This window comes from Oncorhynchus mykiss, chromosome 24 (assembly GCF_057628025.1).
Source record: "Oncorhynchus mykiss isolate SJ-2025 chromosome 24, ASM5762802v1, whole genome shotgun sequence".
Classification (NCBI taxonomy): Eukaryota; Metazoa; Chordata; class Actinopteri; order Salmoniformes; family Salmonidae; genus Oncorhynchus; species Oncorhynchus mykiss.
In genome coordinates, this window is record NC_143045.1 from 16,143,037 (window position 1) to 16,166,548 (window position 23,512).

The 23,512-nt window shown below is 42.1% G+C and overlaps 1 non-coding gene across 1 annotated transcript; it reads right to left on the reverse strand.

Moving 5' to 3' along the window:
• Nucleotides 1-2,172: 2,172 nt before the first annotated feature.
• On the reverse strand, nt 2,173-2,226 carry LOC149972378 (U7 small nuclear RNA). The gene has a single exon (XR_016491502.1). It is a non-coding gene; the product is annotated as a U7 small nuclear RNA (small nuclear RNA).
• Nucleotides 2,227-23,512: the final 21,286 nt, after the last annotated feature.

Here is a 23,512-nt window from a genome sequence, read left to right on the forward strand (position 1 = left end):
TTAAAGCTCACTTTTACAAGTCTCAGTCACAAATGAAAGCTCTAATAAGCCTAATAAGAATCATGACTCTTTCCAGTTTTAATCGTTAGCCGGTAGGGGATCCTGCGTGCTCTGGGCATTACTGACTCAAATGAACAAAATTAGTCTAAAGATTTGTTCTTTGGACTGAACAAGTTGAAAAGATCAGAGTCAGTAAATAGAGCTGAACTTCCCGTCACTACTAACCATAACACCACAGAATAGTGCTAATTATTTGACAATATAGTTGAATGCATCAATGTGCCTCATACTACACAGTCCAGAGGTTATATGTAGTCTAGTGGCAATCAGGATACAGATGTAGGATCGTAATTTCATTTTGTTTCATTTCTCTTTTGTTGCTGAGAATTTTCCTGCAAAGCAGGAAATGCAAACTTATAGTGCATTTGAGTTTTAAAAAGGCTTTTGAAGTATGTCATTTCTTGATTTGCCCTAACAACATGTTTTATCAACCCCTACAAACATTTCCATTATTTATAATCCACACAACAATTCACATTTCCTGTTGCTGCAGGATTATTATCCTGCTGTAGCAAACTGGCTCAAATTAAGATCCTACATCTGTAGGGCATTAGAGATTAGAGATTGCCCTGAACTGATCTCACCCTATAGGACCTTGTCACTCTGAGTGTTTTAGGAGAGGCCTGGTTTGATTCCATACTTTGCAAACAATGGGAAGAAGTCAGATGTAAATAAGGTTGTGGTTAACCTCATGACTTGGCCCATTTGATTGTGCAGAACAACAACTATATTTCATATGGTAAATGCCAGATGGGATGGTCCATCTTTAGCCCAGTGAGCAAGTTTAAATGTATTTTTTTAAACAGATTGATCATTATTTGGCTAGTAATGGGAGCTGCAAGTAAAGAAATGGTCCGATGTGTTAGAAATGCCCATGTAGATTTCTGCGTCCCTGGCCGGAAGGGGGAGAAGACACACATATCAGGACTCTAGAGTGGTTGTTTTCCTAACCTCACCAACCAACACATTGTTTTTCAGGTCATGTGACACACACGGGTGCATCCCAAATGGCACCCTATTCCCTATATAGTGTACCTCTTTGACCAGGGCCCACGAGGTGCACAATATAGTGCACTTTTTAGGCAATAGGGTGACATTTAGGGGACACACATGGTCATGGCCGCACATTAACATAATGAGAAACAGAGGAGGTGAAAGGAGTGAATGGTCAGAAATGATAAATAGCTCTAATAGCTTTACTGAGCAGCTGGGGACAATGGCCCTGCTTCAGACCTGCATGGGTTCAGGTGGGTTCAAACACTATTTGCATTCTTTCAGCTACTTTTAGCCCTGCTTTAGCCTGCATGGGGTACCAAGTGGGCAGAGTTTGCACTTCTCTATTGACTATGACTATTGTATTGGTTCCATTATGCCAGGCAAGCTCAATTAACCCAGCTCATTTTTGAACCAATGTCTGTGTGGTTGACTGATTTAATCCCAGAGTCAAATACCAAGGAGAAATTACACTTGCATTTAATTCCAGTTCATTCAAAAAAACAACAACGATGTGTTCAATGTTCCTGAGCTACAATGTAGGCCTGCAATGTGTAAGCAGTATAGACAGTAAATCAGCCATCCTTCATATATGTGTTGGGAGGATTGATGCCCGGTCCCCACCATCCTGCCTTTGAAAACACAAGGGGCAAACTTCTCTCCCCAAAACCTTTAGAAGCTTGTCACCATTCATTTTCTGTGGTGTGAGTGTGTGTGAAACCACATGCACACATACACGCATGCACGGTCACACACCCTACGTACCAGTACCCATTTCCTCCCTCTGCTGTGGTCCAATCCTGGAGCATAGACAGATGGTGTCCCTCCCACTCAACAGGATCAAAACAAACCACTCCAAAGGCTTCTGGGAAGGAAGAGCTCTGTCCGTGGTTAGTTCATCTAAATGTGTCATCAAATACATGAAAAACCCATTTCTTTCTATGTTTGTTCCTTTATTGATGTTCTCCAACAGGAATATGAATGTGCACACTAGCGAACACACATACCTCACATGAAAAAATGTTCTACTATAATATGGTATATATTTATATACTATAGCATTCAATGTAGTGTTTTTGTGAACATGACCGTAGTATACAGAAGTATTTACTATAGTGTTTTTGTTTCTCCTTGAGGAAACCTACTGGACAAATACTAAAAGAGCAAATTTTCTATAACCAGTACACTCTTAGAAAAAAAGTTGCTATCTAGAACCAAAGGTTATCCTATCAGGACAGCCAAAGAACCCTTTCAGAGCCCTTTTTGGTAGGACTGGAGTCTGACTGGATAGTCCAGAATTTCTGCTTGTTTCTATAACCTGTAGGGAACACAGCATATGGTCTATTTTGGCATGTAGGTTTCTCACTCATGGGTGGCACAAATTGAGATACGGGGAGGAGAATGGGTGGGGTATATGCAAATTAATACTATGGTATTAATATAGTTTAAAAACTGTAGTGTCTTTGCGGACGTTACAATAGTATTTACTATAGTATCCTAGAGTATACCACATCATTTTATAGTAAGTACTAAACATGATCAAGGGATACATACTACAATGTGTAGTACAGTATCTGCAGTATACTTCAAAATGATATAGTAAGTTCTAAACATGATTGAGGTATACTACCGTGTGGAGTATATTATTTTTAGTATTATATAGTAAGTACTATAGTATTCTATAGTAAACTGTGGGACTGAAAGTCTAAGTCTCTGAATCCAGCAGGGTAGGGTGAAGGAAGCTACAGATGGTAAAGTTGTCTGGAGGTTATGTAGAGATTGCAGAGAGACTGGAGGCCTTATACAGACTAATTGGCAGGTAAAGGTAATCTTCTCCATAATTCTCTTTAGTCTCTTTCTGTCCTCTCTCTCCTGCTCTCTTTCTCCCGCTCTCTGTCTCTCCAGGTGACAGCACCTCATGAGCAATTGACACCACAAATATAAATAACAATGTCCCCATTTCCACAACAATAAGCAGTAATCAATTTTCCTTGCTTTAAACATGGCAAAGAAATTAGTCCTTAAAGCTGTCGTTGGGTAATATAGTTGTAATTGCTCCTGTCCCTGATGGAGCCTAACCAAAATACTGCTCATGTTACCTTGAAAAATAAATCGCCCCACTAGCCTCTGGTTTGACCCCAACTGAGGGCAAGGACAAAAATGTGTCCCAAATGGCACCCTATTCACTATGTAGTGCACTACTTTTGACCAGGGCCCATAGCTTGGTCAAAAGTAGTGCACTATATAGGCAATAGGGTGCCATTTACCACACACTGTAGCCAAAGACAACATCCAGGAAAATGAAAATGTTGTCTGAGTTCTATTAAAGTGCTTCCTCTGTGGCACATAGCTACATGACCTGAATGGACGACATTTATATTCTATAAATCCTATGAAAATAAATGATTCTTATTGGGGCCTCAATGTCTCTCTTGTTTAATGTTAGTGGGCCGTAGTCTTCCGCTGCACGGTGTAGCCTCTCTGTGGCCTTACAGCTGCATGGCCTCAATGCATCAGACCTCTACTGCCAGACAGAAATTATTATGGGTAACATTTTCATGCTGCTGAAAAGTTCAAATCTGTGCAAAAACTTCCGTAAAACTCAAAGTAAACTGTCAGTGTGATTTAATTCAACACTTTTCTTCACCAAGTGTGCGATTGTTTAACTAGTTTTGTAAACTGAACTATGCATAGACCTATTATTCCACATTTCCAAAGAAAAGTTTCAAATGAAATCTCGCTGCCAGATTATAGTATGGTTTACAGTACTTTTGCACAGATTTGTGCTCTTTTGCACTACGAAAATGTGATCCTATATACTGTGTGACTCTCAGGAATATACTATGTGACCAGGGCCTGCCATGAGTTGTACAATGCAACAGAACAGAACATCCGAGCATCTCTGTTGTCTATATTTTTATTTATCCTTCAAATCAACACCTGCATCCCAAATGGCACCCTATTCCCTAATACCTTTTGACCAAAGCCCTATGAGCCCTTCCTGACCTTCAATATTTCATATTGTGAAAATTCATGCTTTTGACATTACATGCAACATTGTACTGAGTAAGAAAATCCCATTCTTCGAACGAGTTTAGGAACCGAACACGACAACTGTAAAGTGTCGGTAAAGCAGGGAGTAGCCAGGAAGAGAGGTACTAGGGTGGAGTAGGAGGTATAGTAAAGTTCTGTCCCAAATGGCAGCCTATCCCCTACTGTATATAGTGCATTACTTTTGAGTAGAGCCTTGGTCAAAGGTAGTGCAAAAGTAGTGCACCACATATAGTGTCATTTGGGATGTAGCCTATCTCTAAGAAAGAGAGACCGGGCCAGGGGAAGGCCTAACGTCAGCATGTCATGTTTCAGTATTAGTCATACCCAGATGGTGTATATAGACAGACAGATCTGTTATGATACAGTCAAGGCCACATGAACAAACACTGAAATCAGGCCAGGTCTGTGTCCCTAAAGCCACCCTGTTCCCTATGTACTATAGTGCATATAGCCTACAGGGCTGGTCAAAAGTAGTGCACTAAATAGGCAATAGGGTGCAATTTAGGATGTAGCCTAGGACTAAAAATACATTGATGGGTTTATAAATCAGGAAATTACAGATAAATATAGAATTATTTGAATGGTCATGAAGATTAATGGCTTTGTAACCGTGGAAACAGTAAATCAGGACATCACTCCTTGGTGCTTTGATGGGTAGCCCTTTTCTCCGCCCATCCTGCCCAGTCAGGCGGTCGACAGAGTTTGGATGTGAGTCCTCATCCTTCGGGTAGGGAGTCATCTTACGGTGTGACTCACCATTCTGGAAACATAGAGAAGAGTTCCAGCCAATTCATTAACAGAGCGGTGAGAGAGGAGAGAAGCTGGAGATTGGGAACAACCGAGTGCTTCTGCATGTCAACAAGGTCACAGAGGACTTATCAATGACCATCATTCTGAAGATGGAGACTACAGTATGCAGAAATACCTTTGAAATAGTGGTGATAGTTGGAAGGTGGCCTGTTATTTATATTGACTTAATCTGCACTTTAGGCACACACAAAAAAAGCCACGGTAGAGCTTTGCAAGACTGGAGTTGAAGCACGCTTATAAAAGTTAGAGAAGTTAATATATGACAATTCTTGAAGACAGCAATCTCCGTCTTTGAGAGCAGACTAACATTCACACCAGAGGGTTCATCGTCATAACAATAAAAACAAATAAAAAGTTTATTTGACATTCCATAACATTTCTCTTCCTTACTCTACGTTTAACGTTAGATAAATACATGCACTACGTTAGATAAATACATACTCTCAAAAGTTTGGAAATGTCCTTGATTATGAAGAAAAAAAAAAAAGCACATTTTTTGTCCATTAAAAAAAATTAAGTTGATCAGAAATACAGTGTAGAAATTGTTAATGTTGTAAATGACTATTGTAGCTGGAAACTGCTGATTTTTTATGGAATATCTACATAGGCGTACATAGGCCCATTATCAGCAACCATCACTCCTGTGTTCCAATGGCACGTTGTCTTAGCTAATCCAAGTTTATCATTTTAAAAGGCTAATTGATCATTAGAAAACCCTTTTGCAATTATGTTATCACAGCTGAAACTGTTGATCTGAATAAAGAAGCAATAAAACTGGCCTTCTTTAGACTAGTTGAGTATCTGGAGCATCAGCATTTGTAGGTTTGATTACAGGTTCAAACTTTCCTCTGAAACTCGTCAGTCTATTCTTGTTCTGAGAAATTAAGGCTCTTCCATGCGAGAAATTGCCAAGAAACTGAAGATCTCGTACAGCGCTGTGTACTACTCCCTTCACAGAACAGTGCAAAGTGGCTCTAACCAGAATAGAAAGAGGAGTGGGAGGCCCCGGTGCACAACTGAGCAAGAGGACAAGAGCATTAGAGTGTCTAGTTTGAGAAACAGACGCCTCACAAGTCCTCAACTGGCAGCTTCATTAAATAGTACCCGCAAAACACCAGTCTCAACGTCAACAGTGAAGAGATGCTGGCCTTCTAGGCAGAGTTCCTCTGTCCAGTGTCTGTGTTCCTTTGCCCATCTTAATCTTTTCTTTCTATTGGCCAGTCTGAGACATGGCTTTATCTTTGCAACTCTGCCTAGAAGGCCAGCATCCCGGAGTCACCTCTTCACTGTTGACGTCGACACTGGTGTTTGCGGGTACTATTTAATGAAGCTGCCAGTCCAGGTCTTGTCTTATATAAGGGAGAGGCTGAGTCACAGTGCTTCTCTCAACAATAGACCTCGTCATCATAAACCACCATTCTCCCAGGGCTGGACCCACCTTAAAACCTAAACAAACAAACAGACAGACAGACAGACAGACAGACAGACAGACAGACAGACAGACAGACAGACAGACAGACAGAGAGAGAGAGAGACCCCAACCTTTTCTTCTCCCCTCCCAGGTGTGTATCTCAAGTTCACTCTAACTCTATATGTCTGTTTGATATGTCTAGTTCCACAGCTGAGAGTCTCCTGGTAGGAGGAGGTATAGGATTAAATTGGCTTTGGATTTCCTGTCGGGGGAAGTGTACATTATAGCCCTCCCCTCTGGACTTCTCTTATTTACTCCGAACTGAGGCTCCACGTCCAACTTCCCTCCCATTCTCTCTGTTCCTGTGTCAACTGGTTGACTCTGAAGCCTTTTCTCAGCATACTCCACTCTAATCTGATTATTGGAGGTATTCCCAGTACATCATGGGAAAAGGCTGTGTTGAAGCCCAGCAAGCCTCCACGACTCCAGGCCTCAGAGCGACAGAGGTAGAGAGAGTCTCATGGAGAAGAGGAAGGGAAGAGGATCTGTCTTTTTCCGTTCCTTTCTCTCTCTCTCTCTCTCTCTCTCTCTCTCTCTCTCTCTCTCTCTCTCTCTCTCTCTCTCTCTCTCTCTCTCTCTCTCTCTCTCTCTCTCTCTCTCTCTCTCTCTCTCTCTCTCTCTCTCTCTCTCTCTCTCTCTCTCTCTCTCTCTCTCTCTCTCTCTCTCTCTCTCTCTCTCTCTCTCTCTCTCTCTCTCTCTCTCTCTCTCTCTCTCTCTCTCTCTCTCTCTCTCTCTCTCTCTCTCTCTCTCTGGTGCTGTGGAGCATCAAACTCTGTGTCTGTGACTGGGAAACCCCACACTGACCACAGACTAACAGCAGATGTACAGGAGAGGAGGGTTACAGTAACAAACTACAGGTGGAAAGATTAGAAACATAGCTAGCATGGCTCTAGCAAAGAGATAATCTCTAAGAAACTAGCTTCTCAAGGAGACCATCTCGAAGAAACTAGCTTCTCGAGGAGACCATCTCGAAGAAGCCAGCCACAAATTCCTGCATTTTACTTTGCATCTTATCTGAACTGTCAAGAAACAAACAGGCCAGACATGTAGTGAAGTTCCTTGTTAGTGTGGTAACCTCGTTTCTTCCTGATGGTAAGAGCCTGGGCCAGCGGGCCGTAACCGAGCCTGGAAGGCATTGTTGTTTCACGCATGGGGAACCATCAGTCGTATTGCCTCATTACAGACTGGTAGTGGAGTGCTCGGACATCTCCTCCCTCCTCTTCACTCTCTCCTTCCTCCTATCCTCCTCCCCCTCTCTCCTCTCCCCTCAGCCCTCTCCTCTCATTTTACAATGACATTTTAGTAATTTAGCAGACACTCTTATCCACAGCGACTTACAATTATTTGTCTTAATATAGCTCAGTGAGACAACAACATATCACAATCGTAGCAAGTACATTTTCCCTCAATAAAATAGTTATCAACAAAGTTAGTGGTAGCAGGAAAAGACAAGTGCAATTTCTCCTCTCCCCGAGGGGCTGGGAGTGTTAGCCTCCAGACTACAGAGGAAGCAGGAGTGGCTGGGCCATGCAAAGCCCTTTCCGGACCATAAACGACAGGTTTATTTTTAATGTTCTGCCCCAATGTGCCCCGCTTCCTAAAATACCTTTCATGCTAAACAAAATGCTGGGTGTGCAGGGCCTGCCAGAGCCCTTTCTCTCTGCCTGTCTGCCTGTTGGAGGACTGGATTGATTGGTCGGTTGGCTGGCTGGCTGGCTGGTTGGTTGGTTGGTTGGTCAGGCAGGCAGGCAGGCAGGCAGCAGGTCTTGGTTTCTGGGCATTGGTGGAGAGAGACAGGGGTAGTCACCTGGGCCCAAATACCCAGCCACAAGTGGCCTATGCATCATGTCATCATGTTGTCAATGGGTGGAACTCTGTTTGTGTCTGTGTGTGTCAGTGAGTGTGTGACTAGGTGTGTGCGTGCTTGTGTTTGTGGGTGTGCGTGTCTTTGCTTGTATTTGTGTCATTGCAGTGGAATGGCGAAGCGTCGCGCTCCTACCTGCAGGGGAATGAATGGAAGAGAGAAGTATTATTTATGGTGTGGGTCTTTTCCATGCCACAATATGCTACAATACTCAGCTCTGATGTAGGACATGAATAATATTTCACAGTTGAAATAGAGCAAAGCAACATGTTGCTAAATACATTACCACTGCCATATATTTCAAGTTAAGGTTTTTGCGGCGCTTGCAAAGGCCATGCAAAGTTGGCTCTTAATAAATATCGCCTTCACGTGACTTAAAATCCTTGTGTGTTTTACTGTATGTTATTCAGACTGGATATTCAGACACTTTTAAGTGCCTCTGTGATGATGAGGGTGTAGAATTGGTATTTCAACTTTATTTTATTCATTTGACATTTGTTAAGAATAACCTTATATTTACAACTTATTTCCAATATGTTTTATCTCTTCTTTTACAACCCCAGTAGCTCCAGTGAGGAATGAGGCTGGTTCTGGGCCTTTGTCTGAGTTTGGTTTTAGGTATGGGTTTGTGGCGGGCGCTGGTGGAATGGGTCTGGGTTTGGGCTTGACTCTGTCTGGATTTGAGTTTGGGGCCTGGTCCTGCAGGTCTGGGCCTGGGTCTGGGTGTGACTGCTGGGTGATTTCCAGAAAGTTCCTTCTCACAGCTGAAGTCTCTTTAACCTGCCTGTTTTCACCCCGCTGCACCATAGGCCTCTTTATGAGGTTAATCCACTTCCGCTGAGCTCTACACCCTCAGAGCCTGTCACGATAACACTGCCGCCAACGCAGTCGAGCCAGCACATCAAACACGACTCCACGCCTAACAAACAGACACATCTGGCCTAATCAGAAACATGATGGGAGCGGATGGGGTGCAGCTGTCTGCCGCCACAATCAATGCCCACACCGCTCCAACCGACCGGCCTACAATTCTGGGCCACATGTGGAGAAAAAGAGGGGAAAGAGAGAGAGGCTTGAGAGAGAGAGGGAGAGAGAGGAAGAGGACCATCTCACGTAAGGTGCAGATGTTTCCCTTCCTTCTTATTCCTGCCTCCGAATCACCACCACAAGGAAAATTGTGCTGCTGTGTGACTATGAAGTGGTGCTAGAAAATTGTGGATGTTGGTGCTCCACCCAGATCTGATTCAGTACTGGAGGACAAACAGGACAAACCGCTGGGCTGAGGGTTGCCACCATGCAGGATGGAGGGGTGGAGGAAGGGAGGGAGGGATGCCTGTCACCACGCAGCAAGCTGAGTGAAAGCAGGGAATTTGAGAAAAACATGTTTCCCCTTCTAGACAAAGTAGTGAGTGTGCACCACTAACCACCCCCTCCACTCTAAGCTCTGCTGATAATACCATTTATATAGTAGCCATCTGACACTATTCTGTATGTGACATTTAATATGACGGTCTTGACTGACAGCAGTTATCCCGCTGTGTCTCTAAAAATATGTAATTTAGGTGTTGACTGAATAATTTTTTTGCCACATAGGACCTCGTAATGTCCCTCAGATTGGGAGGATGGTAAGGACTGACAGTAGACCCTGGGTTCCATTGCTGTGTATATCCAAAATGGCAACCTATTACCTAAATGGTGCCCTACTTTGACAAAAGTCATATGGGCCCTGCTCTGAAGAAGTGAACTAAATGGGGAATCGGGTGCCATTTGGGATGCAGTCTCTTACTCTCGCCCTTTCAAACCACCAACGCTATATTTGGTGGAAAAATACAGTACCAGTCAAAAGTTTGGACACACCTACTCATTCAAATTGAACCAAAAAAGTGTTAAACAAATCAAAATATATTTGAGATTTTATATACTTCAAAGTAGCCACCCTTTGCCTTGATGACAGCTTTGCACACTCTTGGCATTCTCTCAAGCAGCTTCATGAGGAATGCTTTTCCAACAGTCTTAGCACTTGTCGGCTGCTTTTCCTTCACTCTGCGGTCCAACTCATCCCAAATCATCTCAATTGGGTTGAGGTCGGGTGATTGTGGAGGCCAGGTCATCTGATGCAGCACTACATCACTCTCCTTCTTGGTCAAATAGCCCTTACACAGCTTGGAGGTGTGTTAGGTCATTGTCCTGTTGGAAAATAAATGATAGTCCCACTAAGCGCAGATTTTATTGCATATCGCTGCAGAATGCTGTGGTAATCATGCTGGTTAAGTGTGCCTTGAATTCTAATTAAATCACTGACAGTGTCATCAGCAAAGCACTCCCACACCATTACCAGATCATCCGTTCACCTACTCTGCGTCTCACAAAGACACGGTGTATTGGAACCCAAAATCTCAAATTTGGACTCATCAGACCAAAGGACAGATTTCCACTGGTCTAATGTCCATTGCTCGTGATTCTTGGCGCAAGCAAGTCTCTTCTTCTTATTGGTGTCCTTGAGTATTGGTTTCTTAGCAGCGATTCGACCATGAAGGCCTGATTCATGCAGTATCTTCTGAACAGTTCATGTCTAGATGTGTCTGTTACTTGAACTCCGTGAAGCATTTATTTGGACTGCATTCTGAGGTGCAGTTAACTGAATTCTCTGCAGCAGAGGTAACTCTGGATCTCCCTTTCCTGTGGCGGTCCTGATGAGAGCCAGTTTCATCATAGTACTTGATGGTTTTTGCCACTGCACTTGAAGAAACTTTCAATGTTCTTGAAATGCTCCGTATTGACTGACCTTCATATCTTAAAGTAATGATGGACTGTCGTTTCTCCTTGCTTATTGGAGCCATTTTTGCCATAATATGGACTTGGTCTTTTTTACCAAATAGACGTACCTTATCACAACACAATTGATTGGCTCAAACGCATTAAGAAGGAAAGAAATTACACAAATTAACTTTTAACAAGGCCCACATGTTTATTGAAATGCAATCCAGGTGACTACCTCATGAAGCTGGTTGAGAGAATGTAGAATGTAGAAAATGTAGAAAATAGTAAAATATAGAAAAACCCTTGAATGAGTAGGTGTGTCCAAACTTTTGACTGGCACTGTATATACTTGTTATATATTTGACCCTTTTCTCGAAGTTGAAATTCCACAAGTTGGTGTTTGGTGTTTGCTGTATGTAATTTCTAGTATGGCTGTTGTGTCATATGCTGCTAAAGCTTCTTTACCAGAAGTCCTCTGTCTTATTCTGGTCTCATAGTGTAATTACAGTGTTGGACTCCCGAGGCATTTCCCTTACTAAACTGACCAGGATTTTTATTCATTCAAAACAGGCTGTTCTTTAAGTGCCTGCTAGTCACATAGAATCCTAAAGCTAACTGACACAAACGACTTAACTGACTACCTCTCCTGTTAATTTGACATGTCGAACAACAGTGATGTTTCTTAGTATGCATCTTTATTGTATCATTAGCCTGGTCCCAGATCTGTTTGTTTGCTTACTAACTGCATTACTCATTCTCAAGCCATACATCTTAGGCATGACAATGAGTGACAAGGAGTTGGCATGATACCACAAACAATGTTGATAGTAAAATGGTATGTTTGAATCAACGTCATTGTTTCAACGTCATGCTATAAACCCAAATAAAGAGTAATATTGAAATAAAGCGACAGTCCAATGATTCCTGCCTGAACATTGACTCCTACTGGTATATGAGGGGTAATGCACTTCAGTAAAAATAAGTCTACCATCCAGATTTTTTTAGTTTTTTAGTTTTTATTTCTCCTTTATTTAACTAGGAAGGGTGGAAGCTGCTATGGTGACCAGTGAGATGAGATAAGGCGGGGCTTTACCTAGCAGAGACTTGTAGATGATCTGGAGCCAGTGGGTTTGGCGACGAATATGAAGCGAGGGCCAGCCAACGAGAGTGTACAGGTCGCAGTGGTGGGTAGTATATGGGGCTTTGGTGACAAAACGGATGGCACCGTAATAGACTGCATCCAATTTGTTAAGTAGAGTGTTGGAAGCTATTTTGTAAATGACATCGCCTAGGTCGAGGATCGGTAGGATGGTCAGTTTTACGAGGGTATGTTTGGCAGCATGAGTGAAGGATGCTTTGTTGCGAAATAGGAAGCCGATTCTAGATTTAATTTTGGATTGGAGATGCTTAATGTGAGTCTGGAAGGAGAGTTTACAATCTAACCAGACACCTATGCATGTGTCTAAGTCAGAACCGTTCAGAGTAGTGATGCTGGATGGGCGGGTAAGTGCGGGCAGCAATCGGTTGAAGAGCATGCATTTAGTTTTACTTGCATTTAAGTACAGTTGGAGGCCATAGAAGGAGAGTTGTAACGGCATTGAAGCTCGTCTGGAGGTTAGTTAACACAGTGTCCAAAGAAGGGCAAGAGGTATACAGAATGGTGTCGTCTGAGAGTCACCAGCAGCAAGAGCGACATCATTGATGTATACAGAGAAGAGAGTCAGTCCGAGAATTGAACCCTGTGGCACCCACATAGAGACTGCCAGAGGTCCGGACAACAGGCCCTCGATTTGACACACTGAACTCTATAAGAGAAATAGTTGGTGAACCAGGCAAGGCAATCATTTGAGAAACCAAGGCTGTTGAGTCTGCCGATAAGAATGTGGTGATTGACAGAGTCGAAAGCCTTGGCCAGGTCGATGAATACGGCTGCACGGTAATGTCTCATATCGATGGCGGTTATGATATCGTTTAGGACCTTGAGCGTGGCTGATGTGCACCCATGACCAGCTCTGAAACCAGATTGCATTGCGGAGAAGGTACGGTGGGTTTTGAAATGGTCGGTGATCTGTTTGTTAACTTGGCTTTTGAAGACCTTAGAAAGGCAGGGTAGGATAGATATAGGTCTGTAGCAGTTTGGGTCTAGAGTGTCTCCCCCTTTGAAGAGGGGGATGACCGTGGCAGCTTTCCAATCTTTGGGAATCTCAGACGGACGAAAGAGAGGTTGAACAGGCTAGTAATAGAGGTTGCAACAATTTCGTCAGATAATTTTAGAGAGGGTCCAGATTGTCTAGCCCAGCTGATTTGTAGGGGTCCAGATTTTGCAGCTCTTTCAGAACATCAGCTATCTGGATTTGGGTGAGGGAGAAATGGGAGAGGCTTGTGCGAGTTGCTGTGGGGGGTGCAGGGCTATTGACCGGGGTAGGGGAAGCCAGGTGGAAAGCATGGCCAGCCATAGAAAAATGCTTATTGAAATTCATAATTATAGTGGATTTATTGGTGGTGACAGTGTTTCCTAGCCTCAGTGCAGTGGGCAGCTGGGAGGAGGTGCTCTTATTCTCAATGGACTTTACAGTGTCCCAGAACTTTTTTGAGTTTGTGCTACAGGATGCAAATTTCTACTTGAAAAGGCTAGCCTTAGCTTTCTTAACTGCATGTGTATATTGGTTCCTAACTTCCCTGAAAAGTTGCATATCACAGGGGCTATTCGACGCTAATGCAGAACACCACAGATGTCTACGTACCATGCTTAGCTTTGGAAACAAGCTGTGCTTGATTACACTGCGCTATTATGTCAACACATTTAGATAATAAGCAGCTTCCATACTCATTTGAATAGACTAACTAAATAGTATTGAATAGTTGAAAGTAACTAACTTTTCTTACACAAGCTGAATGTGAAAGTAAATCCGCAGTGAGGTTGGGTTATGTATGCTACATTGACATCTGATTTGCACAATGGACACAACCATTTCCATAGCTACAGGTAACTGCCAAAATAAAGGAAACACTTGAGTAAATGAGGGATACAAAGTATATTGAAAGCAGGTTCAGCCAAACAAATCAAATCAAATCAAACATTTTTTGTCACATACACCGAAAACAACAGGTCGACCTTACAGTGAAATACTTACTTAACCAACAATGCAGTTTATAGAAAGATGAGTGTTAAGTAAAAATAGATAAGTAAAACATAAAATACAAATAAAAATAACAAGTAATTAAAGAGCAGCAGTAAAATAACAGTAGCAAGACTATATACAGGGGGTACCGGTACAGAGTCAATGTGTGGGGGCACAGGTTAGTCGAGGTAATTGAGGATATTATGCACATGTAGGTAGAGGTAAAGTGACTATGCATAGATAATAAACAGAGAGTAGCAGCAGCGTAAAAGAGGGGGGGGGGGGTTGTCATTTGATTAGCTGTTTGGGAGTCTTATGGCTTGGGGGTAGAAGCTGTTAAGAAGCCCTTTGGACCTAGACTTGGCGCTCCGGTAGCAGAGAGAACAATCTATGACTAGGGAGGCTGGAGTCTGGATGGCAAAAAGTGTGGCCCCAGTGATGTGCTGAGCCGTACGCACTACCCTTTGTAGTGCCTTGCGGTCGGAGGCCGTGCAGTTGCCATACCAGGTAGTGATGCAATCAGTCAGGATGCTCTCGATGGTGCAGCTGTAGAACTTTTTGAAGATCTGAGGACCCATGTCAAATCTTTTCAGTCTCCTGAGGGGGAATAGGCTTTGTCGTGCCCTCTTCATGACTGTCTTGGTGTGTTTGGACCATGATAGTTTGTTGGTGACGTGGACACCAAGGAAATTGAAGCTCTCAACCTGCTCCACTACAGCCCAATCAATGAGAATGGGGGCGTGCTCGGTCCTCCTTTTCCTGTGGTCCACAATCATCTATTTTGTCTTGATCATGTTGAGGGAGAGGTTGTTATCCTGGCACCAGACAGCCAGGTCTCTGACCTCCTCCCTATAGACTGTAGGCTCAGGAACCATACAGGTGTGATTCCTGAGTTAATTAAGCATTAACATACCAAGTGTGATTAGGGTTATGTATAAAAATGCTGGGCAGGCCATTATTTTGGCTACCATGTCTATTCCCCTGTGTTACAACCCCCATATGATTACAATGCCCCCATCCATAGGGCATGAGTGGTCACTGCATGGTTTAATGAGCATGAAAACGATGTAACCGATATCCCCTGGGTGTCTCAGTCACCAGATCTCAACCCAAATTGAACACTTACGGGAAATTCTGGAGCGGCGTCTTATGCAGCATTTTCCACCACCGTCAACAAAACACCAAATGATCGCATCCCTCCAATAGAGTTCCAGACACTTGTAGAATCTATGACAAGGTGCATTGAAGCTGTTCTGAAGCTTTATGTTGGTGTTTCCTTTATTTTGGCAGTTACCTGTAGACACACTATAATTTGTCCATGGTTGATTGGATCTTTTGAAGTTTAGAAAAAGTTGCCAATAGCCCTATAAATAGGATGCCAAATTCTTGATGTGAACAATAAACTTTTACCTTTGGATATTGTGTTTTATATATGTAATTCATAATATACAGTATATATACTATCCAAGCAGAATATACATCTCCTTCAAATGTTGATATTTGGTTGTGTTCACAATTCAATATCCAGTATGTCTACAAATTAATGATTGATATGTTAGTATGTTCACATCTCCATCTCAACCAAAAATGTACGTTAAAAAAATAGCACTTAATCAAATCAAACTGTAAATGCACTTCGAATAAAGTTAGATTTGATTTAGTCCTATTTTTCAACTTTGATTTTTACTTTAGATGGAGACTTGAATCCAACATATTGTAGATTAAATTGGAAATCATATACAAAACAACAAAAAACAAAAAATATACAAAAGTGCGTTATAAATATCATGAAATTGGCATCCTATTTGTAAGGCTAATGATAACTTACTTCTAAACTTCCAAAGATCCAATCAACCATGAATGAATGATAGTATCCTAGCTACATGTTGAAATGACGGTGTCCTTTGTCGGGCAAATTAGATGTCAGTGTTGCCTACATAAACCCAAACTCACTCCGAATGTATTTTCATAGACAGTTGTATAAGAAAAGTTAAAGAAATTACTTTCAACTAGTCAATGTTATTTTGCTTGTCTACCTGCCAAATATGTTTTATGTTACTATGTGGAATTCTCAATGCAATTTCAATGTATACATAGTTCTGATGATTATTTAGAAATTAGATTGTTATTCAGGTTAATTCAATTTATTTAAGTTGAAGTTTTACCCTAATTTAAATTTACAACGCTGGTTGAAATAAGATTTTAAAAAACAGTACTGGTTGCTAACTTTTTTCAAATCCAAAATATTTTCTACTTTGATTCCAAAAACAACATTGAATCAACCAGTATGTGCCCAGTGGGAGGATACTGTATTAAAGATCTCAAACCATCATTTCTCCATTATCTACTCCCCTGTGGATCAGATCACCATTTAATTGCATTACTCTGAGTGGGAAGTCTGTTGAGACTAATGTGATGGTGATGGAAATAGGTTTGAATGTTCCTCCTTCAAAACCTGCATGTTCTAGCTGACTCAACTGGCTTCTGTCAACCAATATTTAACAGTGTCTATTTTGCACTTTCATCAAACCCTTCCACTGAAGGATACAATTAAGTACCGCTGTTCCTTGTTAGGGCAGGATACACTAACATTTTGATCTAAAGAGAGACTCTCGTATTTAGAGGTCAACGTGGCTATTTAAATTTATGGCCAAGCACAAACATCATCACGTACAATTTATCTTTAGGTTCAGTCAGGTTCTGTTCCATTGCTGCTGGGTCCAGAACTCAGGAGAGTAGAGGGGGAGGAAAGGAGGAGATGAGAGGCGTGGAGCCTAAAAACAAACAATAGATAGCTTAACTGAGCAGGAGGAGAAGAGAGGAGAGGAGAGGAGAAAAGAGAAGAGGAGGCACATGGGAGGATGCATAGCGAGTCATTAAGGGCCTGACATTTTAATGCAGTGAATATGAGAGAGAGAGAGAGAGAGAGAGAGAGAGAGAGAGAGAGGGAGCCTTCCGCTCTCCCAGCCTCCCTGTGGTGACTAGAAAAACACTTTGGTGGATATTACACCCTGTTATTCTTTCTCTCTGTTGTCTGTCTCTCTCTCTCACTCTTTCTCTGTGCACCATTAAAAAAACATCTCGAAGCCAGGTTCACTGAATGGTACATCGGAAGCAAAGTACCCTTACTGTGACCCCTCCCTCCCTTCCTCCCAAGGAAATGCATGCCTTTATTATTTAGATCAAAAAGCCATGTTCTGTTTTACCCTGCTGCTAAAGCAGGGGTGGGTGAAGAGTTGTAAACAACTCTTACTGTCGTGGGGTTCTGATGACAGCAGTAGTTAGATAATTATGGCATTTGTTTTCAGTCTTACATGTAGATGTTGGCTTTGTCCCAAATGGCACCCTATTCCCTATGTGGTGTATCCTGAATCCAGGAAGCTTTACAATAACATCTAATAGATTTATTGTCCCCTGAGAAGGAAATCATTTTAAACACAAAGGAACCACTTATCACCGAGACATGTGGACAGCACTGTGTCTTCTGTGTGTGTGTGCGAGCAGGAAGGGAGATGGCACATTAATGAATAGAGCTTTTCGAAGGGGATCCACTCAACAGAGGTGATTTAAATCTACATTCTGCGATTCGATTAACAGCATTCGCAACTTGCGAGGGATGGCAATGACAGTTCATAATCAAAATGATAGTTTCAACTATGTTTTGAAGCTGTAGAGTGTTTGTTTACAAACAATAAACAATAAAATACATCAAACAAGCTTGTATACCTTGAGAATCAATGGCTATACGTCATGAATATATATTGTCCAAAATTGGATTTATCAACCCCGGACTGTCGTTATAACAAGACCTCCTGACATTGATGTATCACCCTGAGCCTCTGTGGGGAGAGCACAATGTTTTCATTGTGAAGCTAGCTATGCTAAAAAAGTTTGGGGTCACTTAGAAATGTCCTTGTTTATGAAAGAAAAGCACATTTTTTTGTACATTAAAATTACATCAAATTGATCAGAAATACAGTGTAGACATTGTTAATGTTGTAAATGACTATTGTAGCTGAATTTTTTTATGGAATATCTACATCGGCGTACATAGGTGTAACATAATTGCAAAAGGGTTTTCTAATGATCAATTAGCCTTTTAAAATGATAAACTTGGATTAGCTAACACAATGGTTGGTTGCTGATAATGGGCCTCTGTACGCCTATGTAGATATTCCTTTAAAAATCAGCCGTTTCCAGCTACAATAGTCATTTACAACATTAACAATGTCTACACTGTATTTCTGATCAATGTGATGTTATTTTAATGGACAAAAAAATGATTTTCTTTCGAAAACAAGGACATTTCTAAGTGACCCCAAACTTTTGAACGGTAGTGTATGTCTACTGCTGGCAGCCAGGTTTTAGTGAGAAGAGGTGAGACTGGCCAACTACAGAGCAATCACCGTCTTTTCTCTTTACAGCACAGCCTAGCCTACTGCACTTATAGCTGATGACAGCATTTATGAGAATTCACTGTAGCTGCACCAAGACACAACCTATTAGTGCAACGTTTGTGCAGGGCCTGTTCAAAAACTGCAACCCAAGGATGTGTCCCAAATGGCATCCTATTCCCATATAGCTCTGGTCAGAAGGAGTGCACTATACAGGGATAAGGGAGTGATTTAGAATGCATCCCAACTCCTCAGTAAGACAGTGTGGTTGTCCAAGCCAGGAAATACCACCAATGCCCATTCTTCTAATACACAACCCATTGTGCACAGACGTCAATTCAACATCTACTCCACGTTGGTTCCACGTAATTTTGAAATGACGTGGAAACAATGTTGATTCAACCTGTGTGTGCCCAGTGGTATCCCTGTTTCCCTTCGTGATGAGATTAGAAAAAGCACAGAGAGAGAGAGAGAGAGAGAGAGAGAGGGAAAGAGAGAGAGAGAGAGAGAGAGAGAGAGAGAGAGAGAGAGGTAGAGAGGGAGAGAGAGAGAGAGACCCTGGCCCCAGCAGCCCTCCTGGACCAGAGCTGTGATGAAGAGGTCAATGGGCCCTGGTTAAAAGTAGTGCACTAAATAAGGAATAGAGTGCTGTTTGTGCCGCAGGCCATTTCCTCTGCTGACTTGTGTTCTGGAACAGGAGGCAGAACGCAGGTGTGACAGAAAGCTGAGTGGGGATCGTTTGGAAATTAAATAAAGACGGGTGGGGGTATGGCACCACACTAAAACATACAGGGCTAAGAGGCTGTAAGGGTTCACTATTCTCTGCACCAGAGCTGCCGTCTGTCTTCTACTGTATCAAATCAAATCAATGTGGACCATACTGCTGCAGTCTGACTGTCCACATTAGCAGTTCTATACAAACCATGCTCTCTCCTCTCTGACTACCTGCCTCTGGACCTGCACTTCTCTGTCACACTCACAGAAAGCCCATCACACCTACTTAAACACTGAGCACAGAGCCAGACAATGACATTACATTTACTTACTTCATTCATCCTTTCTTTTCTTTTTCTTTCTCAAGATGGAAGGAGTTGGTGTTGGTTAGTGTGATGGAATAAGGAGTTGTGGTTGGTTGAGGCCTGTGTGATGGAATACGGAGTTGGGGTGTGTTTGTGGCTGTAGTGTGCTGTGTTTTTTTACAACTTGTGTTTTACAGCTGCTGTTAAACAGCATTTGGTCCACGGTTCCTGCAGTCGGAGTTATTAGATAAGAAGCCTAATATAAATCAGAGTGGAGGGGTCTGGCAGGCTGGGGGAAGCAGGGGAGATGGAGAGCCGTGGCGCTGGGCGACAATACTAATTATTTCAGTGCGTCGGGGTTGCCGGGACGTTGCTGGGGGGTTGCCGGGAGGATAAGATGATATCTGCTGTCCAGCCTCTGGTTCTGTCGCCTAACCTCGAGTTTCCTATGTTTCCCCTCTCTCCTCTTCTTCCATGTTCACTATGTTTCTCTGTCTTCTATCATCCTCCACATTCCCTGTTCAACTATTCCTTTTTATCATCCTTCTCTGTTTCTCCCTCTCCTCTCTTCTGCACCTCTAACTTCAGTCTGTTTCTTCCTTCTCCTCTTTCACTCAAACTTCCCCCTCTCACAGACATCCCAGAAAGAGGAACAACCCTTGCTGGACAAACCATATACTAACACTATGCGTGTGTACTCACAATATTATATATTGCAACCACCAAGCTGAGTGAGGTCACAATGTCCTGTCAATGATGTTTATTATAGACAACACTGACATCCGCTGGCCATTGGCTTGAATTTTAACTGATCAGGATTATAAATGGAGTGTAACTACAAAACAGCTGACTTTATCCACATCTGTATTTTCTGTTTTTCAAATCAGCACACTTCAGAATGCAAATAGAGAAATGGTAGGTTGAATGTCCATTTCGTTGGCAAGCCTGGTGTCTGCAGTAGTAGCAATTTGCTTGAAAGAATAACTGAGCCGAGCAAACTGGTCTTAGATTGTTGTTTTTTAGACTGCTGCTTTAAATATAATGTCAAACCACAGATATGTTCAATTGACCTCAGCAGCAAAACATAATGCTTCGAAAGACAAGGGATGCTTCCCAAATGGCACCCTTTTCCTAATATAGTGCATTACTTTAGGGTGTCATTGTAGTACTTTATGGGGAATAAGGTGCCATTTGCAACACACATAGGAGCTTCCAAAATGTCTTGTGTGTGGTTTTGTGGCTTTGTATCCTTTCTCTAGAAATAAGGACTTCTGGTACTAATCTCTATTTTAGGCACTAAAGGAAAAATATGGGCCACGGTTATGAACAAATATGGTTTTGTGGTGAGTCAGCTATCTAGCTCAGAAACGTGAAAATGGGTGATATATGCAATACAGGCCGTATACTGTACCCTTGCAATACAAAACATTACACATAAAGAAATATCAGAACGAGCAATGTCAGTGTCTGGACTATACAGTGCCTTGCGAAAGTATTCAGTCCCCTTGAACTTTGTGACCTTTTGCCACATTTCAGGCTTCAAACATAAATATATAAAACATTTTTTTTTTTTGTGAAGAATCAACAACAAGTGGGACACAATCATGAAGTGGAACGACATTTATTGGATATTTCAAACTTTTTTAACAAATCAAAAACTGAAAAATTAGGCGTGCAAAATTATTCAGCCCCCTTAAGTTAATACTTTGTAGCGCCACCTTTTGCTGCGATTACAGCTGTAAGTCGCTTGGGGTATGTCTCTATCAGTTTTGCACATCGAGAGACAAATGTTTTCCCATTCCTCCTTGCAAAACAGCTCGAGCTCAGTGAGGTTGGATGGAGAGCATTTGTGAACAGCAGTTTTCAGTTCTTTCCACAGATTCTCGATTGGATTCAGGTCTGGACTTTGACTTGGCCATTCTAACACCTGGATATGTTTATTTTTGAACCATTCCATTGTAGATTTTGCTTTGGATCATTGTCTTGTTGGAAGACAAATCTCCGTCCCAGTCTCAGGTCTTTTGCAGACTGCATCAGGTTTTCTTCCAGAATGGTCCTGTATTTGGCTCCATCCATCTTCCCATCAATTTTAACCATCTTCCCTGTCCCTGCTGAAGAAAAGCAGGCCCAAACCATGATGCTGCCACCACCATGTTTGACAGTGGGGATGGTGTGTTCAGCTGTGTTGCTTTTACACCAAACATAACGTTTTGCATTGTTGCCAAAAAGTTCACTTTTGGTTTCATCTGACCAGAGCACCTTCTTCCACATGTTTGGTGTGTCTCCCAGGGGGCTTGTGGCAAACTTTGAACGACACTTTTTATGGATATCTTTAAGAAATGGCTTTCTTCTTGCCACTCTTCCATAAAGGCCAGATTTGTGCAATATACGACTGATTGTTGTCCTATGGACAGAGTCTCCCACCTCAGCTGTAGATCTCTGCAGTTCATCCAGAGTGATCATGGGCCTCTTGGCTGCATCTCTGATCAGTCTTCTCCTTGTATGAGCTGAAAGTTATCACTTGCACAGTGCTCCTTGGGATGTTTAAAGCTTGGGAAATATTTTTGTCTGCAAATCCGGCTTTAAACTTCTTCACAACAGTATCTCGGACCTGCCTGGTGTGTTCCTTGTTCTTCATGATGCTCTATGCGCTTTTAACGGACCTCTGAGACTATCACAGTGCAGGTGCATTTATACGGAGACTTGATTACACACAGGTGGATTGTATTTATCATCATTAGTCATTTAGGTCAACATTGGATCATTCAGAGATCCTCACTGAACTTCTGGAGAGAGTTTGCTGCACTGAAAGTAAAGGGGCTGAATCATTTTGCACGCCCAATTTTTCAGTTTTTGATTTGTTAAAAAAGTTTGAAATATCCAATAAATGTCGTTCCACTTCATGATTGTGTCCCACTTGTTGTTGATTCTTCACAAAAAAATACAGTTTTATATCTTTATGTTTGAAGCCTGAAATGTGGCAAAAGGTCGCAAAGTTCAAGGGGGCCAAATACTTTCGCAAGGCACTGTAAATATACAGCATGAACATAATGGTGTGTATCGACAGTATGGACAGGATCTTTTTCTGTTGTTGATTTTGTACATTTATTTAACTAGGCAAGTCATTTAAGAACAAATTATTATTTACAATGACGGCCTACGCTGGCCAAACCCGTACGATGCGGGGCCAGTTGTGCGCCGCCCTATGGGACTCACATTCACCTGATGTGATGCAGCCTGGACAGTGTATGAATGTGAAAGGTTTGTACACAGCAGTAGTTGTATGAGGTCCTTGGTGATCTGCTTGGCCTTTCTGTGACATTGGGTGCTGTAGATGTCCTGGAGGGTAGGCAGTATGCCCCCGGTGATGCATTGGGCGTGTTAGATACAACCTACATACATTTGTTGACACCCCCTTATTATCGGATTGGAGGAAAAAATAAATTCATTATATAAATTAATAAAATGAATGAAAGTGGGAATAATGATTTATCAATACGTGTGCATTCATTCAAACAATTATATGTACATTTATTTATTCATAATTATGGCAGGTTTGGTCCACCGTGGAAAAAAAACAGCGTTTAGCATGATAATGTATATGGTAATAAGAACCCTTTTGTAATGTACACAACTATCCACTGGTTGTGCATATTTTGCTAGCACATGGGAGACCCCCAGCAAATGCTCTGTGGTGATTGGCTACTGTCATTTTGCGTGACGCAAAAATGTTATCCCATATGATTGGTTTGTGGGACTTCTCTTCCACGGCGGGAACTTCTAGCTCGTTAGTCAGGTATGTTTACAGTTAGCTAACGAGCCGTGTACGTCTCCTCCTTTTTTTTTTAGCTAGAAACGTAACCCCATTCAAACATGAAGTGTATTGATATTTTAAATAGCTCGTTCGTTTATGCTTGCTAAAAGGTGTGTTAGTTGGAGAATATACAAGCTAGCTACATAGTTCG